General features: G+C 41.0%; 1 protein-coding gene and 1 long non-coding RNA gene across 2 annotated transcripts in view; both read left to right on the top strand.

Moving 5' to 3' along the window:
- Nucleotides 1-17,340, top strand: part of LOC306960782 — a 32,125-nt gene extending 14,785 nt beyond the window's left edge. The window contains exons 2-3 of the long non-coding RNA XR_013792713.1: nt 15,515-15,616; nt 17,253-17,340. This is a non-coding gene — a long non-coding RNA (uncharacterized lncRNA). The remainder of the gene's footprint in view (nt 1-15,514; nt 15,617-17,252) is intronic.
- LOC306977669 (intermembrane lipid transfer protein VPS13A-like) overlaps nt 1-18,255 on the top strand; it is a gene marked incomplete at both ends in the record, with an annotated part of 217,487 nt that overhangs the window by 175,301 nt on the left and 23,931 nt on the right. The window lies entirely within an intron of this gene.

Genomic DNA, 18,255 nt, shown 5'->3' with positions numbered 1-18,255 from the left:
TCTTCGCGTCAGGTCCACGTATTGTGATGTGCGCATCGGTTTCTGGAAAACTCATCCAATTACGTGGATACTGCACCTCAATAATTGCCCCCTCATGTGCTGCATTTAGCAAAATAGGCTTAGCCAACTTTGTTCTAAAATGCCATATCTTATTATTAGGATAAACGTGTAATGATGCGTTACTCGCTACAGTGACGTAAAAACCATTCTCTCTGTTCATCTTTTCTTCTCTTGTAGATCAACAACGTCTTTTGCCGGTATCCACGAGTTAAACTTCTCAGGCCACCCTAGCCACTTTACATAGACCTTGCTTTTTTGACCTGATCCTCTTCGTTCCAAGATTTTTTCAATCTTGAAAGTCTTTTTTTTATCGACAAGCACGCGCTGTAGTTCCGGTTCATAGAATGTCCCCTTTACGTTCTCACTCTCAAGGTCTGTTAGCTTATATACTGGAGGATCTCGCGCTATGTGTTGCAAGACTGTGAAAAATTCATCTGTGAATGTTTGCTCATAACCCAGGGTTGCCAGGTCTGGGCAGCCAAACCCGCCCAAAATATCTGAAAACCGCGGAAAACCCGCGGACATACGGCGCGGCTGGAATTTTCAATATTGTTTACTAGTTAACAGAGCCAATGTGCTCCTGCAATGATGAGAAACCGCCCCTATTTCCCTCCCTTATTGAAAAAGCAGCTTACAGAGCCTTGGATTTGTCTTCGCAATAGTGATTTTGATCAATTCAACATTGATTACAGCAAGGCAAAAAACGCGGACAGTTTTTTTCACCCGCGGAATGGCTTTAAAAACCGCCCAATTCCGCGGTTTAACCGCAACCCTGTCATAACCCTTTCTAAATACTCCTCTGTGCTTTGAAATCTGCACTTTATCGCCAACGTTAAATTTAAAAACTAGCTGTTTCTTCGCCTCTGTCTTGTACAATGCTTCAAAAACATCCCTCTCGTTATCTTTATTTACTGAAACAGGTGTGGTTTTAATAGACCTGTGATAAGCGTTGTTATATGCGCTAACAACATCGTCAACAGCGTCTATATATCTCCGCGAATTGACAGACGTTAAGTATCTCCACATGCGTGTCTTCAGTGTTCTATTGCTGGGTTGCAGGTTCTAGAATGTGATGATGTCATCGGACCCAGCGGGGGGCAAGAGCCAGTTTTTCCTATTAATAACATTACACTTTCACAAGTCATAGCTAAAAAGAAAATATATGAATTTAAAAAATGATCTTTAATATCAGTCACTGGGTCCAAGATCTCTCTGTACAAGACCAAAAATTTCCTCAAAAACAAAATAATTTTTCCTCTATATAATAGTATAGGCCTTTAGAATGCTGTGATGTCACCTGCAACCCAGCAATTAAAACGCTCTACCACACTTGCTTTGATTTCATTGGATGTAGAAAAATGTATAATCCCGTGTTGTCTCAAGAGAAGCTTGAAATGTTTGTTATAAAACTCTGTACCTTCATCTGTCTGAAGTTTAGCAGGTATGCGTCCTTCGCTTAAAATGTCTTTAAAAGCATTTGAAACATCCTGTCCTGTTTTGTTTTTAAGGCATCTTACCCACGCATATTTAGAGAATACGTCGATACACGTCAATAAGTATCGTACACCGTCATTATCTGTCGTGTATTCAGACATGTCGACAAGGTCTGCCTGAAACTGTTTGTTTATACCCCCTACTAGTACTCAGCCCCGACTCAGCGCTACAATCACCAGCTCTACTCCACAAACCCGTGTCTGCCTCTATCTGCCCATGCTCACAACACGACGCGGGAGTGCTTCGGCTGCTGTGAAGCAACGGGAGCACTCAGCGCAGGGGAAATGTAATTTGCCATGAAACATAACCATAACTGGCCTCGAACCTTGCTCAGCAGCTTTAAGCTTGGCCCCCTCGATTCTCTGCAGCTCTCTCTGGCGACCTTCTTCAAGCAGTTTTTCCTCCGTCTCCGGGTCATATTTTATGCCTGAGGAAAACGCACAGAAAGTGGAAATATACAAACATGTACAAACATCAGCAGGCGTTTCAGACAATGTGAAACGTCTGATCACTTACTGGCTGTGGGGACGAGGAGGAGGAAGAATCCATCGAGCGTGGCCTCCACTGGTTGATTGAATGGATTCTTCCATGGTATTTTCAACTCCAAACGCCCTATGGAAAAACAAATACAAATTATGACATAATATTTACTGTATTTATGTACAACTTCTTACCTATGTGGCCAGCTTTGACACTAAAGGGGAACCCAAGCTCACACTGCAAAAGAACGACAAATGGAGTTACCACCAATTCATCTACAATAAATAACAGAGATCAGGATTGTTGAATCACACATAACCATAACATTTAGAATAAAATGTCTAATACGTTTACCCATGTTACGACCTCTTTGGTCTAGGGAACAAAGCATGTGCTCCACAACATAACATTAGGAGTTTGTGTGACGTTTACCTCCCCATATGCCGAGCTGGAGCTGGGACGGGTCTAGGTTGACCACGTAGTTTCCCAGGTACATGTTGAGGACGTCGACCACCAGGCTCTCGAAGACCATTTTGCCGTTTCTGTCATGAATACGTCTTGTTTACATTTGATGAAGCTTCGTCTTTTTTTAAGTTTTAATTTTTATTTAATTTAATTTATTATTTTATTTAACAGTTACAAACTGTAAGGCACAGAACAGTTCACAGCATGTCATGTCAAGGCACATTCGGTTGAGTAGAAGATAATTATAGTGCAATATTAAGGCAATTGTAAAAATTAAAACATAAAAAAGACAAAATCCAACTCAAAGAATAAATAAATAAATAAAATAAAAAAATATATATATACATCTTCAGCTTTAAGGGTCAGTTAATTTATAATGTATTTCATTCAGAAGCTCCATTGCTTTTTTAAATTTCATAACTTTTAAAGATTTGCAGTAGTGTGAGTCAAATTCCCTTTAAGGAAACAAAACACGAGAGAGCGCTCCCATTTCAGTATCTGTGCTGAATAATACTTCACTACAAATGGAAACTTTTAATAAACAGCTTGCTTTATTAACACGAGATGAGAAGCGCAGATCAAGATGGATGGTCAGTCGAGGGGTTCAAAGACAGTAGCAGTAGCAGCACCACCAAAAGCACTGGTCAAAAAGAGGCATGGTTAAAATCGAGCGAGCCATCGGCTCGAACATGTACGGCTCAGGGCCGCCGGCCTCCTCCACATCAACATCCTCCACCTCCGGTGATGAAGGTGGAGAAAAATCCTCCACCCCGTGTCTGCCTCTATCTGCCCATGCTCACAACACGACGCGGGAGTGCTTCGGCTACTGTGAAGCAACGGGAGCACTCAGCGCAGGGGAAATGTAATTTGCCATGAAACATAACCATAACTGGCCTCGAACCTTGCTCTGCAGCTTTGAGCTTGGCCCCCTCGATTCTCTGCAGCTCACTCTGGCGACCTTCTTCAAGCAGTTTTTCCTCCGTCTCCGGGTCATATTTTATGCCTGAGGAAAACGCACAGAAAGTGGAAATATACAAACATGTACAAACATCAGCAGGCGTTTCAGACAATGTGAAACGTCTGATCACTTACTGGCTGTGGGGACGAGGAGGAGGAAGAATCCATCCAGCGTGGCCTCCACTGGTTGATTGAATGGATTCTTCCATGGTATTTTCAGCTCCAAACGCCCTATGGAAAAACAAATACAAATTATGACATGATAATATTTACTGTATTTATGTACAACTTCTTACCTATGTGGCCAGCTTTGACTCTGAAGGGGAACCCAAGCTCACACTGCAAAAGAACTGTAAGAGAGGGGGGGGGGCTATGGAGGTGTGTGCAGTGGAATGAAATTAAACCAGAAAAAGAACTACTGTAATGAACGGGGGTGAAATGACCGGGTGAGAGCACACTGTTTACCAAGGAGGACAGAGAAGTGGCCAGGTGCACTAAAATTTATTACAGAATGGTTAAAAAACAGTAAAAATGCCCACAGGTAAAAACGTTGTGCTAAAAGTCCATTAAAAACAAGGTGGGCTAAAAGAAAGATAAAACTGCGCTAAAAGGGGCACCGTCCACAGTAAAGTGCTTCTGCTCCTCCTGCTCCGCCCAGCCCAGGGAGTGGATCCTCTGGTCACACGCACCGGGTCACCTGTAATTGCAAAGCATACGCCAGCACGGGGGTCCGAGACAATAAGGCCTTAGGCTACACGGATGGAGTGTCGCTACAATACTTACACACCAGGCAGAGTTATCCTCTGCCCCTGCGTGTGTCCAACGTCACAACACTCCTTCACTAGTCTCGATCCCTCCCGGCTGGCTCCCGTTCTCCGCACGCTGAGACACCTACGCGGACAAAACTAGCGGCAGTCAAAAGTTCTAACCAATCATATTCTCCAGCTAGCTTTATCCGACAAGTGCTACTACGTTCCCAAAGGGTACTTACACTGGAGGCAGAGTTCTCCTCTGCCCCTGCGTGTACGTCGCCTCGTAACACTTGCGGTCCCAGCGTGCTCGTGGTCCCCGATGCGTGTGCCGTCCTGCTCTCCAACTGGTGGTGGTGCGCCGCAGCCTTGCTGCTCCTGCTCCGGTGCGTCCTGCTTCCGTTCCTCATTCTCCAGGTCTTCCCACGCCGTGATTGCGGCGGCGGCCGCAGCGGCCGCAGCGGCCCATGCGGCCGCGTCGCTCCTTTCGTTTCACTCTGTCTGTCCGTCTGTCCGTGCGTCCCCCTTCTCGTTCCACCGTGCGCCTTTTGTTTGTTCCGTTCCCGCCAGACACAGGTGCTGTGATTGTTGCCTCTCAGGGATTGGGGTAAAACCATGTGATAAAAACCAGGTGGTAAAAGCATGTGACGACGGCGGGTCCTTAAAATTATAAATAAAGTTAAAATGCACTGCAAAGATAAAACCAATATAAAAACACACTAAAAACACAGCACACAATAAAACGAAATAAAACCCCAAGTCACTTGCTGGATCACAGAACGACAAATGGAGTTACCACCAATTCATCTACAATAAATAACAGAGATCAGGATTGTTGAATCACACATAACCATAACATTTAGAATAAAATGTCTAATACGTTTACCCATGTTACGACCTCTTTGGTCTAGGGAACAAAGCATGTGCTCCACAACATAACATTAGGAGTTTGTGTGACGTTTACCTCCCCATATGCCGAGCTGGAGCTGGGACGGGTCTAGGTTGACCACGTAGTTTCCCAGGTACATGTTGAGGACGTCGACCACCAGGCTCTCGAAGACCATTTTGCCGTTTCTGTCATGAATACGTCTTGTTTACATTTGATGAAGCTTCGTCTTTTTTTAATTTTTATTTAATTTAATTTATTATTTTATTTAACAGTTACAAACTGTAAGGCACAGAACAGTTCACAGCATGTCATGTCAAGGCACATTCGGTTGAGTAGAAGATAATTATAGTGCAATATTAAGGCAATTGTAAAAATTAAAACATAAAAAAGACAACATCCAACTCAAATAAATAAATAAATAAAATAAAATAAAAATATATATATATACATCTTCAGCTTTAAGGGTCAGTTAATTTATAATGTTGTATTTCATTCAGAAGCTCCATTGCTTTTTTAAATTTCATAACTTTTAAAGATTTGCAGTAGTGTGAGTCAAATTCCCTTTAAGGAAACAAAACACGAGAGAGCGCTCCCATTTCAGTATCTGTGCTGAATAATACTTCACTACAAATGGAAACTTTTAATAAACAGCTTGCTTTATTAACACGAGATGAGAAGCGCAGATCAAGATGGATGGTCAGTCGAGGGGTTCAAAGACAGTAGCAGTAGCAGCACCACCAAAAGCACTGGTCAAAAAGAGGCATGGTTAAAATCGAGCGAGCCATCGGCTCGAACATGTACAGCTCAGGGCCGCCGGCCTCCTCCACATCAACATCCTCCACCTCCGGTGATGAAGGTGGAGAAAAATCCTCCACCCCGTGTCTGCCTCTATCTGCCCATGCTCACAACACGACGCGGGAGTGCTTCGGCTACTGTGAAGCAACGGGAGCACTCAGTGCAGGGGAAATGTAATTTGCCATGAAACATAACCATAACTGGCCTCGAACCTTGCTCAGCAGCTTTAAGCTTGGCCCCCTCGATTCTCTGCAGCTCTCTCTGGCGACCTTCTTCAAGCAGTTTTTCCTCCGTCTCCGGGTCATATTTTATGCCTGAGGAAAACGCACAGAAAGTGGAAATATACAAACATGTACAAACATCTGCAGGCGTTTCAGACAATGTGAAACGTCTGATCACTTACTGGCTGTGGGGACGAGGAGGAAGAATCCATCCAGCGTGGCCTCCACTGATTGTGTGAATGGATTCTTCCACGGAGTCTTCAGCTGCAAACGCCCTATGGAAAAACAAATATATATTATGACATGATAATATGTACTGTATTTATGTACAACTTCTTACCTATGTGGCCAGGTTTGACTTGAAATGGGAACCCGAGCTGACACTGCTAAAGACCACCAATTCATCTACAATAAATAACAGAGATCAGGATTGTTGAATCACACATAACCATAACATTTAGAATAAAATGTCTAATACGTTTACCCATGTTACGACCTCTTTGGTCTAGGGAACAAAGGACGGAACACAGTAGATTTATAACTAAAATTGCGCATTTTATTCTTACAGAAATAAAGGAAAAAGGGAACAAAAGGAGGCCCAACGGGTAAAACAAAAATAGCTCAAACGAAAACCAAAAGATGAAAACAAACAAAACAAAAACTACTTAGAAAATTTACCAAACAAAGATTCTAACGAATATGCAAATTAGTTCCCAACACAAACAACACAACTTAATTAAACATACCGAAGAGCTGGACTGCACTCTTGTACTGACAGGACTGTCTCGTATTCATTCTGAAGACACTGAGCCTGAGACAGATTCCTGCAGCTGTGGAGAGATGAGAAGCGCAGATCAAGATGGATGACGACAGCAGCAGCAGTAGCAGCAGCAGCAGCAGCAGCACCAAAAGCACTGGTCAAAAAGAGGCATGGTTAAAATCATTAGACTTTGTGCTTAGATACAGAGTTGTATTGACCAGTGCTCAAAAGCAATCTCCAAGGTCTGCTGTTTGTTTTATTTTGTTTCCTCACTCCAGTTTACCCCCCTGAGCTCTCTCTATTCCAGAGTATGGCACTAAAATCGTACAAACATTTTCCAATTACAGCGTTGCACCACCTTCAGAATATTTGTAAAGGTCAAATCACTACATGCCACTTTATAAGAGTCATTTGCTCCGCTTTCACTTCCTCCATGCACTTAACTTACCATTTGGAATCCCACCCAACATCCACACCCATTAATCTAACTTGAGCGTCTGTTCTTAAGTCGACTGAAGAAGTTATTAACTCAAGTGTCAAATTGAATAGTACACCTCCAAAGTGGATTTACAGTTCAAAAGGCTTGAGGAAGATTTGGCCCCATCCCGAGGTTTGTCACACACGGAAACGCGCGGTGAGTAAGTGCCCTTAATCTGGGCCTAAGACGGGATTGAAAGAGGAGAGCAGAGACACATCCACCCCTCCAGGCTGCGCGGTCCCAAACGGCCTTTCCCTGCTGGTGAAGGGAGTCCAGCGCTAAGCCACCTCTCCTCTGCACGCCTCGACATACATAACCAACAGGTCAACATCCCTTCAAACCGAGAAAACTCCTCTCCACCGCGTGCGCTGCCAAGGATCAACCTGCACGCAAAACAATAACACATCGAAGCCAAGGGAAAAAAAACAAAAAAAACAGCGAGTTGCCAGGTTTTTTTAGTGCCTGTAGCCGGAGGAGATGTTCTTTTGAGCGTGCCAAAACAAATACTAATATATATATAAAAGCAATACTAACAAACGCCCTAAGCTAAATTGAGCTAACTAATCTAACAATAAAAGCAACTAGTGACTACAACTACAATATTCAACAACTAACACAACTAAAACTATACACTTATTTATAATAAAAAAGCTATCCTAATAAAATCTACCTAAATGCTATGACAACTAATCGCAAACCTGACAATCGATGATAATATTCTCTCGTTATTCCAACACCAACTCGCTGTAGGGGCGTGAGCGAGACTGAGCCGTTTTATACCCCAGAGCGGCAGGGCCCGTGACATCATCTCTCGCCTCCTGACATCATCTCTCTCCCCTCCGCTAATTGGGTGCCGAATTCAAAAAATCAAATGCAGTACCGACAGTTCGCTGCAGATGGCGCCACACAGACGGTTTGGGACACAAAGACAGGATTTCAACAAATTTGCACTAAATTGTTAAAATAGTGACATATACACGTAGACAACACTGTAAGATACCCATTTATACAACTTAGCTAGAAAAAAAAGTTGATTTGGGGGTTAGTTGTTCTTTAAGGAACTAATACTAAACGAAGCGTCTGAACGAAAACAAACATGTCACTAATAAATTTCAGCTAGCCATAGTGACCGAACAGAATGACGCTAGGGCGAACTGGGTTTCTCAACTCCCAGCCGCCTGGAACAAGGCGAAAGTCCACTGCTTTATTGGGAGTGGCCTTCCAGGTGCTGCTTCTGATTGGCGAGCCGGTTGACGAGCCTGATCTGTGGATTGGTCCGCCGTGGTGTCGGTTGTCCAATCCTTGGCCAGCCGGCGGAACAGGTGCGGACCAGTCATACGGTGGGCCTCGCCAAGCGGTTTCGCATATTAAACAAAACAGAAATTATAAACAGAAATAACGGGAGTGCACCGGGGCTGAAAATCCCCATCCGTAACACTCTCCCCCTTGAGTGGAAACTACCAGTTTTCTAAACAATTCAAAAAACGTCAAAAATAATTTGATACGGGGGAACACTTGCTCTTTATTTAAACAATTTATTTTTACTGAAATTGGGTCAAAGAAAAAAACCCTGGCCCCCGTCTGTGTGTGGAGGAGCATGCAGGAGACAAAGGCACTGAACAGCAGGTGGCGCTCCTTCACTGCTTATAAAGGGAGTCAGCATTTAGGTAAATGGTCTCTGGCCTCCTCCAGTTTGGCAAGAACCCACTGCGGAGAGAGAGGACGATAATCAGGTTACTTTCTGTCCAGAAGACCTCGAAGTCAGCAGGAAGAACCAATGAATACAATAGAATGAACAATAGAATGAACAATAGAATGAACAATAGAATGAACAATAGAATGAACAATACAATGAACAATACAATGAACAATACAATGAACAATACAATGAACAATAGAACTGGACAGGGCGACCAGATCCATGACCAAAGATGACGAGGGCAATACTATCGTTTTTCAAAAGTTTGACGAAAAATGTGACAAAAAAGAGACGAAAAAGTGACGGAAAAAATGACAAAAAAGTGACAAAAATGTGACAAAAAACTGAGGAAAAACTGACAAAAAAGTGAGAAAAAGTGAGAAAAAAATGACGAAAAAGTGACGAAAAAATGACAAAAAAGTGAGAAAAAATGACAAAAATGTAACAAAAAAGTGAGAAAAATTTGAGAAAAATATGATAAAAAAGTGATGAAAAAGTGATGAAAATGTGACGAAAAAGTGAGAAAAATGTGACGAAAAAGTGACACATTTTTTTAAAAGTGAGGAAAATTGAGAAAAGGCGCTCGGTTAAGGCGGGGGTTAAGAGGTTAATAAGTGTTATAACATGTGATGATTTACATGTGTTTTGGAGCTGCTCATCTACAAGGGGAACAGAAGGTGGAGGGGAGGGGGATGGACAGTTATGAGGAGGCGAGACACAATCATCACCAAAGCTAAGAAAAGCTGCCTGCACAAGGACGCGGGCTGGTAAATTTAAAAGTCCAGACTTTTTGGAGGGACTTAGACATTTCTTCTGGATGTTTTTTTTGGGCCTATAATGAGATCATGTCAGGGAAAACCCGGTCGCCTGGTCACCCTGAGGTGGGATAGTAAAACAAGCCATCACGCCCCCTATAGGCTCTGTTTCTCACCTCGGCGATCTCAGGAGTTTTGAAGTTGATAATCTTCCCAAACTCCTTTGCGTGGAACACGGACTTGACTCTCTCCTGGAGGAAGAGACAAAACAAACAGTTACAAACAGTTCTACAAGTATTTCTTCCTTTGACACACTGAATACAGTATATTATAGTCTTAACGGACTTTCCTGGAGGTAGCATGACGATGCTAACTAGCTCGTCTGCTTTAGCTTCTGCTTGTTTATTTCACACTTTGGGACAACCCTCACTGACTTGGACAGACAGTTCTGTCCCAGGACTTGGACATTTGATGGAGAGAAGATTCAGGACCGTGAGGAGGAGCTACGACAGGAGAGGGGAACGTCATTCATTCACTGAGGGAAACAGAGGTGGAGCTCCAGGTGCTACAGGAGGAGGAGGACTCTCTTCTAAACGTGAGCTGCACATTATTTCTGAGCGGATCATTTGTCTGACGGTTTATACGGGTTTAAACCTGTGACTCTGAGGCTCATAATGAAACCATAGCAGGTCTGGGACTAAAACTGTACATGAAATCAAAGAGGAAACACCTCCTGCCTTTGTTCTGGTTCTGTTGGTACAAAACACAAATCAGTGGTGCACAACACAAATATGTATAGTGATTATCGTTACGCTTTACTCAGAAATGATTTATTTTTTTGTTGAATAAATCTAAACAATAAGTTTTGAATATTTTTAAGTTAAAAACAATGTTTATAAGTATCTTCTAAAATATAATTGAAGGTAGGTAGGTTGTAGCTAGCTCGCGCTAGCTACAACTGCCGTTTTTTCACTTCTACGGAAAAATCTGCTGCGAGAAAATATCCATATGGGCCTGATTTACACTTGACTTTATTTGTATGTGACAAACAAGTTGATATTCCACCAGAAAATGGCAAAAAAAGAGTGAAAATTGTGTTTCTCTAAAGATTCTATTTTCCCCCTCTGCGAAGCCACGCCCCCTTCTATGACGAGATGCCGTCTGTATCCGAGCAATTCTGAGTCACACCCTTTTCACTCAGCAGCTCAGCGAGGCTACACTGCCCGGGATCACATTTTCACTCCTCTGGGAAGTCACCTGCACAGAAGTCAGCGTCTTTACAGCCTCCCGGAATGTCATTGTAGTGAAGTGAACATGCAGACACTTGCCCATGCTTAATCCCATCTGCATAACAACGCATTGAGCTACTCTTCCATTAGATTCATTCTAGAGTCATTTCTTATCTATGTTATTGGCTGTATACATGAGCCACTGTTGCTTTTCACTCGGGTTCATTTCAGGTCATATGAGGAAGGCATGACTTGCAGATGGTGCTGTTGTTACAAGTCACATGACCCTTGTTTAGCTGTGGTATAACTTTATTCACCAAATTAAAAATGTGTCTTATCATCTCTGTGCTGATGATATTTAACTGTGCTTTTCGTTTAAGGAGTCAGATGCACAGACTGTCAGAGTTAACCTCTTAACTCCCACCTGAACGGATCCCATTTTCTCCAGTTTGGCTTTACCCGAATCAAAAAATGAGAAGAAAACAAGGGTGTAAACGCAACAAAAATGTGACAAAAATTCAACCAAAAAGTGACAAAAATTCAACAAAAATTCAACAAAAATGTGATAAAAATGTGACAAAAATTCAACAAAAATGTGACAAAAATTCAACAAAAAAGAGACAAAAATTCTACAAAAATGTGATAAAAATTCAACCAAAAAGTGACAAAAATTCAACAAAAAAGTGACAAAAATTCAACAAAAATTCAACAAAAATTCAACAAAAATGTGATAAAAATGTGACAAAAACTCAACAAAAATGTGACAAAAATTCAACAAAAAAGAGACAAAAATTCTACAAAAATGTGATAAAAATTCAACCAAAAAGTGACAAAAATTCAACAAAAATTCAACAAAAATGTGATAAAAATGTGACAAAAATTCAACAAAAATGTGACAAAAACTCAACAAAAATGTGACAAAAATTCAACAAAAAAGAGACAAAAACTCAACAAAAATGTGACAAAAATTCAACAAAAATGTGACCAAAAAGAAAAATAAAACCTAAAAAAGGTGACATAACACAGCAATAACGCGAGGAAAAAGATCAGTTTTGTGGGTCTTAGCTTTCAAACGAGGTTTTACACAGACCTATATAATGACCAAAGAGGACAGAATGCATTTGGTTCAGGCGGGTGGTAAGAGGTTTATGGATTGTCTTTCAAGTGTAAAGTTGTGTCTCTGTGAAAACTGCTTTCAGCTGAATTATAAAAAGACTTTGATTATTGCTCCAAAGACAAAAATCCCCTCGATTATTGTGAGCCGCCTTGGTTCTCTGGGCTCCTTGGTTCAGTGGAGCGTCAGAAATCTTGACCATCAAAGTATCGCCTCTAAGCTCTAACACCAGCAACTCATCCTGAACCTTTCATGGGGTCAACTGTTAGATCTCTTAGTTAGTGAACTAGAGCTTCAGCAGCATTTTCCCAATTCGACCGTCCTTACCCGGGGGAAGGGGAAGTGACATCACCAACAGCTGCTGTTCTTCGTCTTTAAAGTTATTGGTGGAGCAGGCCAAACAAAAGCGCATGTCGCCCCCTACTGTACAGTGTCCAACAACAACATCATAGTGTCAAAACAAACACATTTAAGGAGAAAACCCCCCCAGAAAAATCCAAATGATCCTTTATATTTCCCTTTAGTATTATTTTATCTTCACAGGTGTTTCATAAATCTACAGCAGCAAATGATCCATGTGGCTTAAGTTTCTACTAAATGAAAGCAAAAGCACAAACTGTCTTCATTTAGTCCGTTTCCTGAGGCGGCTCTTTAACACTGATGTAACCCAGTGTTAAAAACCTGATTAAAAATATAAATATTGATACTACTCTGATTAAGATTATTAAAATTCCCTAATAATAATAATAATAATAATAATAATAAATATTGACTAAAAAGTATAGAAATATAAATAAATAAATATTGTTAAAAATATAATTTAAAAAGACGTAATATGTATTTTATTTTGACACCCCGCGCAGCCAATAGCGCTTTAGTCTAAAATCATTAACCAATAAGGTCAAGTCTCACCTCTACGTGCTCTGTACGTGCTAGTCAGACATGCCAGAGACGCAGACTGAGAGAGACCTTGTACCTGCTCCGGGGGAAGCTAACGTGTTAGTAGCAGCCTTTTTGGTGGAAAATACACGGTGCTAGGTAAGCAAATTCCAACCGTAATTAAGTAAAATATTGCTATATGCAGATAAATGACCATTCGTTTTATTAATTTAAGATTCTGAGAGTCCCAAAGGCTGCGAACCCACGCGAGCTGCGTAACCTCGTGTCCCACGTGTGAAGTAGCATGGTGAGTGCCATTCATTGTGTATGGGGGCTAGTTAGCATTAGCATGCTAATCTCCGGATGCTAATCTCCGAGTGGTATCTCCGCCAGCTTTTTCATTACAAAAACACACTTTTTAGAGTTAGAAACGATCAGCCAAGGTCCCAATTCATTTGATACGAAATACTACTTGAAGGTTTATGCAAAGTCACTTTTGTAGAGTTGTAAAATTTCCGTTTCTGTGCGGAATTGCGTATTTAGCACATGTTAATTCTTACCCCAGTGGTGCTAATGTGGGTTAGCCACTGTACAAAATTAGAAGGGTAATGTCAAGTGCTGGTACCTGCTTTGCGCCTGTTTTTATGTTATTTTGAATGAGAAATGTTTATTTTTATGCATTTAAAGTCAAGAAGTGCTATTTTTGAACTTAAAGTATACTTGCTATACATTTTTGAGAAAAACTATTTTGTTACTGAATGTAAACTAATGTAAATTGGTTTATTTTAATATTGTAATTTTTGAAGGCTAATGTTGTACAACTACTGAAGATATTTTGAGCAAATGTAATAGCTTTCTAGTAGCCTGTAGTCATTATAGAATAGAGTTTAAGCTATCGTCTGACCTGTTTCCAGGTCAGGTTTTTTAACCACACTAACTGGTATTAGTAACCCGACTGGTTACACTTTCGAACGAACACTGAAAGACTAAACAAACTTTGAAGGACTTAGACGAACACCGAAAGACTTAAACAAACATTGAAAGGACTTTGCCGTTTTTTATGGTGTTTAATTTTATTTTTGAAAGCGCTGTTCATCATTCTGTAAATAATTCTACAAAACTAATTTGCAGAACAACAAAAGATTTTTTCTGCAGCTACTTGTGTGTGTGTCCATTGATGTTGTACACCCTAGGCTCCTCCGAATCTGGAGATCTATCTGATTTGGCCCAGTTCTCCCTTCAGTCCATCCTCCACTACATAAGGGTACAGACAGCACCATAAGTGCTACACTGACATGTGACTGAGCTGTGGAGACGACAACATGGATTTTGTCACTTTTATAAAGTTTGGCTTGTGCAGGATATTATTTTTATCATTTAATGTGCTCCTGTCAATCAACAGTGGTTGTGCATGAACCACTGGAGGGTGGGGGGTTTGGCGCAGTGGCTTATGGGATGGCACATAGCTCCTAATCACAGGTCAGTTAGCACCAGAGGTCCCTATGCTTAAGTGGCTATGCTAGTTAGCATTGAGGCTCCTTTTCCTAATTCCTTCCTAACTGACAGACCAATTCGGACGCTTCTTATCATGGCGGACGCTGACGCACATCCGGTTTGACCTTAGACCTCTTTCCAATCTGCTCGTTTCGGACGGAGCCAAAGACTTTGATAATTGCTCCAGAGCTAAAACGCTACGTGTGGCCGACTCTGTTGATGCTTCTGACAGTCTCCCCCAGGGGAAACTGAAGCTACAAACGTAGCTTTCCACCACCGAGTATGGAGTGAATGTACAATTGTCTCATGTAAAGCGCTTTGTGACCATGTCTGTGAAAGGTGCTTTATAAATAAAGATCTTCTTTTAAAAAGCAGCTGAAGACATGGCTGTTCAGACCAGCTTTTAGTTGACAAGTCTGTGTTTGTTTCTGTATTAATGTTTCTGTTATACTTGTGTTTGTGTCTCTGTGAAAAACGTTGTGATTTTATCTGTGAAAGGTGCTTTATAAATAGTTTCTTCTTCAAATTCTGTTCGCAGGTGATGCCATCTTTACGGACCTAAGAATCAGAGAAAATGCCGTGGTGGGTAAACGTATTAGACATTTTATTCTAAATGTTATGGTTATGTGTGATTCAACAATCCTGATCTCTGTTATTTATTGTAGATGAATTGGTGGTAACTCCATTTGTTGTTCTTTTGCAGTGTGAGCTTGGGTTCCCCTTCAGAGTCAAAGCTGGCCACATAGGTAAGAAGTTGTACATAAATACAGTAAATATTATCATGTCATAATTTGTATTTGTTTTTCCATAGGGCGTTTGGAGCTGAAAATACCATGGAAGAATCCATTCAATCAACCAGTGGAGGCCACGCTGGATGGATTCTTCCTCCTCCTCGTCCCCACAGCCAGTAAGTGATCAGACGTTTCACATTGTCTGAAACGCCTGCAGATGTTTGTACATGTTTGTATATTTCCACTTTCTGTGCGTTTTCCTCAGGCATAAAATATGACCCGGAGACGGAGGAAAGGCAGTTTGAAGAAGGTCGCCAGAGAGAGCTGCAGAGGATCGAGGGGGCCAAGCTCAAAGCTGCTGAGCAAGGTTCGAGGCCAGTTATGGTTATGTTTCATGGCAAATTCCATTTCCACTGCGCTGAGTGCTCCCGTTGCTTCACAGCAGCCGAAGCACTCCCGCGTCGTGTTGTGAGCATGGGCAGATAGAGGCAGACACGGGTTTGTGGGGTAGAGCTGGTGATTGTAGCGCTGAGTCGGGGCCACGCGGTCGGCGCTCTGTGACTTCCTGTGTGTGATCTGATTTCACACCGCTGCGCTTCGTGGTGTCGCACTGTTAAAGGCAAAGGGCAAGGGTTCAGCCTCTGTCTTCCGATATCGAAGAGAAAAGATCAGATGGAAATGGAACTGATTGGTTTATCACTTGTGCAAATGTCTGTCGTAGCCAATTGATTTAGTTTGGATTTTATTGGGAAAGGTGGCAAGAGGGAGTCGATTTATGTTTGTGAAACTGGTTTAAAGTTCATTAATGAGGGACAATGACGTCACATCTCATTTTATTTATTTATCAATCAAAAAACAATGCTGATATTTTCTGTTTTCTGAACAGTCATGAAAGTACAAATGATTTCAAGTGCGCCTTGATTAAAGACACGTCTCTGCTTCACACCTGCCCCCTGCTGGCCAGCCCTCACACCTGCACAAGTAAACTGAGCAGCGCGGCCTGATGACATCATCACACAGTTTGTTTTTCTGTCAGGCAAAAGCATGAGCCATGGCACCTGAAATGAGAAGGGAAAATAATCCCAGCAGCCTGCTAAGCAAGTCTGCTTTGCAAAAAAAAAAAATTGAAAAAAAATGAAAAAAAAAAAATGTGAAAAGAAATATTGGGAAAAAAAAGAAAGAAAAAGATTTTTTTTTTAAATTGAAAAAAAGTATCATTTTTAATCGTTTAATCGTAAATTTTGTAATCGTTTAGTGTAGTAATCAAAATCGTAATCGAATTTCGATTAATTGCACAGCCCAAGTGTCCAATAAGGAAATTAAACTATAAACATTAAAAAAATGGCCCAGAAAGCTTTTTAGCAAAATTGTATAATATGATATGTAATATAATTGTGTGTAATGTGCGATATGTAGTTTAAGCCAGAGGATACCATCTAGTTTAGTTCCAGGCTCTTGTACAACTTTGATGACTATGCAAAAAAATATATATCAAAAAATAATAATATATAAAAAATAATAATATATCCACATTTTATTTGTAAAAGTAGAACCAATAATTAGATTCAGCAGGTAATATTTGCAAAAAGCCCTCATACCCTTTAAACAGAAGTGTGCACTTAAGTTCTGATCAATATGAGCTAAAACATTGCTATGTGACTTCTTGTATCACTAAAATACTTGCTCTGAATGGCAGACAGACACTGACTCAGAGGTTACTGAGCAACATTGAAAATAGAATCAATACGTGCACACGCAGAGACGCTGTGACATTTGATCGGACTTTCTGTTTTGATCTGTTAAGGTCATGTATTACACTACCTCAGTTCCACTGCTCTAATACAGCTCTACTGCAGTAGTATTGTGTTGTAGAAGTGCTGTGCTATTCCAGCAGTAGTAATCGTTTATCTTTTCGCACAGTGATAGTAATACTGGTATCTGTAGCCTGAAAAGTCATAAACAGAAGCCAGCATTGAATCACAATGAAATGTTCTTGCCGACAGAGAACCCCGGGCTGGAGAAACAAGACACCTTTGTGGAGAAACTTGTTACTCAGGTTATTGAAAACCTGCAGGTGAAGATCTCCAACATTCACATTCGGTATGAAGATAATGTAAGTACAACCACAAAGTATTTCCTCTTGCACTCAATGTAGTCAGATCAAACCGATCAAAAATGAAAATGCATTTGACCCCCGTGCATTATTAAACACGTTGGTTGATTTTGTTTTTGTCAGATCACAAATCCGAACAGCCCTTTGTCCTTGGGAGTGTCTCTAAAAAACCTCAGTCTACAGGTGAACATGTCAGACTGTGTTACAAACATTCTATAATCAATGATCCTCTTTGAACAAATCCGGTAATTCCTTTTTCCAAACAGACTGCAGATGAAAACTGGCGCCCGACTCTGCTGGACGAGAAGGCCAAGCTGTTTTTCAAGGTAAACCCTGACTTTCTGTTACTTTTAAGCTGAACCACTTTAATAGGTTCTTAGACTTGGAACATAAACTTCGGTCTAATAAATGGATATATTTAATGTGAGAATGTAGAATTTAAGCTAAGTGCTTTGTTTTGTGTCCGCAGCTGGTTAAACTTGATAACCTATTTGCCTACTGGAATATCAACTCTGTACTTTTCTCCAATAAACCATCAGAAGAGGCCTTGGTAAAGTCCTACGAAACCTATTTGATTGAAGGTTTATTTGTGTTTTTGTTATCGTGTTTTTTATACAGTGAATTTATGTAACTGAATTTTTTGCATCTATCTATCTCTCTATCTGTCTATCTGTCTATCTATCTATCTATCTATCTATCTATCTATCTATCTATCTATCTGTCTATCTCTATCTGTCTATCTGTCTGTCTTTCTGTCTCTCTGTCTCTCTGTCTGTCTAGCTATCTGTCTAGCTAGCTATCTCGCTATCTCTTTCATTCAATTTTAGAGGTGGATATTACATATTTTTAGACACGCCTCTAGCTGGAGTATGTAAAAATAAACGTTTAGACGC

Source organism: Gobius niger (genome assembly GCF_951799975.1).
Source record: "Gobius niger genome assembly, chromosome: 1".
Taxonomy (NCBI): domain Eukaryota; kingdom Metazoa; phylum Chordata; class Actinopteri; order Gobiiformes; family Gobiidae; genus Gobius; species Gobius niger.
Note: the sequence above shows the minus strand (reverse complement) of the source record. Positions and strands in the feature narration are given on the sequence as shown.